Below are 5,260 nucleotides of genomic sequence, written 5' to 3' on the forward strand. Positions count from 1 at the left end.
CTTCCTCATTTTCCTCCTCCTTCTCTTCTTCTTCCCTTTCTGTATTTGTGATTGTGTGTGTGTGTGTGTGAGTGAGCTTTGAGAGCATATACATGAAATTCCAACCTTCAGAGTTTACCAAGTCTAGGTTCCATTGTAAGTGTCAGTTGGATATATCTTGTTAGGGTTCCATTAAATATTTCCTAAAAGAGATATTAGAATTCCTGTCAGAAAACTAGATAAGCTGCCTGCAGCTCTTTCTCTGCACCTCCTTCCCCCAGATCCAATTGCATAGTCTCATTCAACTCTGCAGCAGAACATCTATGACAGCCTTCCCTGTTCTGCCCCTGCTGCCATCTCCTGTGGATCCCACCTATCCTTTCCTTTGAATCTCCCTCTCCTGACTCATTGCTATGTTACAGCTCCCAGCCCCAGCAGTCACCCTCTGCTACCACATGGACTGGCCTCTCAGGGAAACAAGTAGACTGGAGATGAACCCAAATCTTTCCCTCCCTTCCTGAGATCCTATCCCCCAGAGTCAATTCCAGCTGTGTAACAGTAAAATTGTTTCTGTCTCCCTTTCCTCTCTGGCCCTATCCTCAATGGTTCACAAAGATCTCCCCCAACCTCCCTTTCCCCAAGCTATCTCATTACCCAGCTGGGAACACACCAGCTGAGGCAGAAAGGGAAATACTACACAACCCCAACAGGCTCCACCTGCTAACCCATGAACAGACCAGGAAAGAGGCAATAGACAACCATCATACTCTAAAATTCCAGAGAGCAAACAGTAACTAAGGAACAAAACATCCACCCAACAAAGACAAATCAAGAAACCCGTATGTAGATCCAGAATCACCCCAAACGAAGACACCTAGACACCATAAAAACAGTTAACAATAGCCAGGGAACAATATATCTCCATTATAGCCCAGCTATCCTACCACAGCAGACCCTGAATATTTCAACACAACTGAAGCACAAGAAAAAGATCTTAAAATCATGTGTATGGAGATGACAGAGTTACTTAAAGGGGAAATTAATAAATCTATTAAAGAAATACAGGAAAACATAAAAATTGGAAGAAATGATAAATTCCTTAAAGAAAGCCAAGAAAAAAACAATCAATTGGAAGAAAGGAATAAAACTATTCAAGACTTGGAAATGGAAATAGAAGCAATAAAGAAAATACAGACAGAGGGAATTCTGAAAAAGAATTACAAAAATAAGCTTCACCAACAGAATGTAAGAGATGGAAGAGAGAATTTCAGACAATGAAGATATAGAAGAAATGGAAAAACATTAATTCTAAAAACATCGTAAAACATACATTCAGGAAGTCTGGATCACTATGAAAAGAGCAAACCTTAGAATACTTGGAATAGAGGAAGGAGAGTCCCAACTTAAAGACCTCAAAAATGTTTTCAATAAAATTACAAAAGAAAATTTTCCTGGCCAAAAGATGATATGCTTGTAAAATTACAAAAAAGACACAGAATACCAAATAGATTGTATGAAAAAGAAAGTTCCCTCAATACATAATCAAAACATTAAATATACAGACCAAAGAAAGAATATTAAAAGCTGCAAAGGAAAAAGACCAAATTACATATAAAAGCAGACCAATTAGAATTACACTTGACTTCTCTTTCTTTCTTTTCTTTTTTTGAGACAGAGTTTCTCTGTGTCTTGACTGCCCTGAAACTCACTTTTAGAGCAGGCTTCTTTGAACCACATAGACCTGCATGCCTCTTTCTCCCAAGTACTGAGGTTTATAATAAATACTACCATGCCTCACAGAAAAGCTCTTGCTTTTGTTTTCTACACCTGACTTCTCAATGGAGAATCTAAATGTTAGAAGGGCCTGGACAGATATCCTGTATATTCTAAGAGACTACAGATCCTGACTCATATTTCTATACCCCAGAAAACTTTCAATTACCATAGATAGAGAAAATGATATATTCTATGATATTCTATCTACAAATCCAGCCCTACAGAAGGTGCTAAGAGGAAAACACTCACCTAAGGAGGTAAACCATACCCATAAAAGCAAAAGAAATAATCTCACAGCAGCAAAATCAAAAGAAGGGAAGTACAAACACTACCACCACTATCATCACCACCATCAACAACAAAATCACAGGAATCAGCAATCATTGGTCATTGGTATCTCTCAATATCAGTTGTCTCACTTTCCCAGTAAAAAGGCACAGACTAACAGAATGAATGTGAAACCGGATTAATCTTTCTGCTGCAGCAATATCAATGATAGGTATTTCCTCAGGGAAAAAGGTGGGGGAAAGATATTCCAAGCCAAAGGACCTAAGAAGCAAGCTGGTATAGCTATTTTAATATCCAGTAATTTCAAACAAAAGCTAATCAAAAGAGATAGGGAAGGACACTATATACTCATCAAAGGAAAAATCCACAAAGATGATGCTTCAACTTTTATCATCTATACTCCAAACACCTATCCCAAATACCCACCAGGTTACTGTTTGACATATATTATGTACTGAAAGATAATTGTTGATGGAATGAATGACCAGCCCATTGCCCAATTGGAAATTATGTGTATTGTAATGTATAGATTGTGAAAAAGTAAAAGAGATGATTTCTTTTTCATCCTTGAGTTATGTTCTGAAATTTTGTGTCATGTTGGAACAATGCGTCTCAGTCATTGCTCAGTATCTCTTCTACTGGTACCTTTAAAAAAGTGTTGTTGAGAATGTCATTCATGTGCATCACATCTATATCATTCCTGCCCCTTTATCCTCTAACTCCTCCTATATCCTCCCTCTCTCTCCCAAACTCATGGTCTCTTCTTTAATTATTATTGCTATATGTTTATACATATTGTCCTTTGTTTGTCAATATGACACTAGCTAGAGTTATCTTACAAAAGGTACCCCAGCTGAGAAATGTCTCCATTAGCAAGCCTGCAGGATATTGTTTTGATTAATTAGTCTATTGATTAATTATTGATGTGGGAAGTCCCTGCCCACAGGGAGAAGTACCATCTCTGGACAGGCAGTCCTTGGACACACAAGAAAGCAAACTGAGCAAGTCAGTAAGCAGCATTCCTCTGAAGTTTCTGTCTTTAGTCCATGCCTTGATTTCTTGTCTTGGCTTCCCTCATCAATATACATCACCTGGAGGTGTATGATGAATAAGTCCTTTCCTCCTTTTGGTCATGGTCTTTATTATAACAACAGAAACTTAACTACACACACACACACACACACACACGCACATGCACACGCACCCTATTGAGTCTATTTTTCATTGCTCGTGTGTTAATGTGTCCTGGGTTGAACCTATGTGGGAGCTTGTCCCTGGAGGAAATTGATTTTCCCTCTTTTGACATCAATTAATCACTTGTAGCTCTTCATTCATGGTGGGAATGTGTGAACTTTTCCCTATCCAGAGAGTTTTTGAATTGTATTTTCTTAAAAGCCCCCAGGATGGAATTTATATCCTACAGTCTTACTGAAAATGTTATGTATCATATGTATTTCTGTGATTTGTACTCATTAGGAGATTAAGAATAAAATGTTTTTTCCCTCTCCTCGGGCACCTTTTGGAGTTTTGTTTACCCTATGAACTGGAAGGGTGAATGTCATGAGTCAAATTATATTTAAAAACATGTAAAATGAGATGTGTGAAGTTGGATCCACAGCTTCACAGTTAAGAACACTCACTGCTTTTGAAGAAAATGATGTTTCAGCTCCAGCATCCACATAAAGGCTTACATTTATCCGTAACTCCAGTTTCAGGGGATCCGATGCCCCTTTTTGGCCTCCATGGACACCAGGCAGGCAGGTAGTGCACATACACACATAATGATAAAGCACTCACACATATAAATAAACATAAACAAATCTTTAAAGTGATCTGTGATGCAACAATGGTCACCATCCATCCCCCTATATCAATCAGCTATCAAAGTAACCGATTGCAAATATGTATTAAAGTACATCATACTCTGATTGAAGAACTGGTACTCCATGCTTCAGTTGACTGAGCCTAGTGGCACTAAGCTGAGTGACTCCATGTCTTTGCCTCCATTTGGCCGCCTTATCATATAGCCAGTGAATTACCAGCATTGAGAGAGATGAATGTCTACATTAACCTACTGCAATTTTAAGAGTCTATAATACTGAGGTTACTGACACAAATCCTATTTCCATTACAGTTTACATTATTAATCATTAGTTATATGATAAATTTGTATTTATCATCCTTGCACAGGGGCCATGCTAATCTCTGTATAGTTCCAATTTTAGTATATGTGCTCTTGAAGCGAGCACAAATTTGTATTTATCAAGCTATACTCTTTATATATTTTTAGGGTTTCTCCCTCCTCCTTCTTTGTACTCACAACACAGTTATAGTGAGTTACCTGGCACAGAGGTGCAGACAAAAAATGAAATGATACTTTGACTATTTAATGCTTGCTCCAAAACATGTTTACTACAGAAGGCCACTAGCTCTTTATTTATGATTTACTGCCAGTATATTTTGAATTTGGAATAAGGGGAAATTATCAATTAGAAAGATAACATTAAATACTGGAATAATCAAGAGGTATTGGGAATATAGTGAAAAAGAGGGAAAATAAGATTTGATAAAGTCAGAGATGATGGGAATCACTTGTTCTTTCAATGAAAGAAGAGGAGAGAAATCATGGAAGTATTTGAGAATTTACTTAGGGTAACTATTGATTATCTAGGGAAAGAAAGGTCTCAAGGTCAAACTACCTGTCAAAAGAAAATCTCAAACATAGGCCCTTGGGAGAATGAGTGTTAGCCAGCCAGGCTGGTGATGATTTGGACTAGGCAATCATCTGCTAGCACAGGAAACCTGGCAGACTTGTCACCTGCAGCCTTGGCATGAGAGCCATCAATCATTGGGCTTAAAAACTCAGTGTAAGAGGTGACATCTGGAATTGGGCTTTCTTGGGTTTTTGTGTATGTGTGCTAGGAAATTGATTGCACAGCCTTTAATAGTGGCAACTAGCAGAATGACTCACAATGAAGTATGAAATTGGGCAATAAAATTGAGACCTCTTAGAGATTTGAAATGAAATAACAAAACACACAAAAACAAGGACAGAGTTTGGTTGCCTTGTGAAGCTGGATCAAGAGAAACCATTTGACAGGATCCAGTGCTTTGCTTAATTCAAGATTATATAAACACATAAGTATCTCTCCCAAGGCATGGGTTAGGCAAAACAAAAAAAATTGTTAAATATGCTGAATGGATCATTCTCACAGCA

At 37.9% G+C, this 5,260-nt stretch overlaps 1 non-coding gene across 1 annotated transcript; it reads right to left on the reverse strand.

Moving 5' to 3' along the window:
• Positions 1-4,188: 4,188 nt before the first annotated feature.
• On the reverse strand, positions 4,189-4,292 carry LOC121135536. The gene has a single exon (XR_005872641.1). It is a non-coding gene; the product is annotated as a U6 spliceosomal RNA (small nuclear RNA).
• Positions 4,293-5,260: the final 968 nt, after the last annotated feature.

This window comes from Mesocricetus auratus, unplaced genomic scaffold (assembly GCF_017639785.1).
Source record: "Mesocricetus auratus isolate SY011 unplaced genomic scaffold, BCM_Maur_2.0 Super-Scaffold_4256, whole genome shotgun sequence".
In the NCBI taxonomy this organism is placed as follows: Eukaryota; Metazoa; Chordata; class Mammalia; order Rodentia; family Cricetidae; genus Mesocricetus; species Mesocricetus auratus.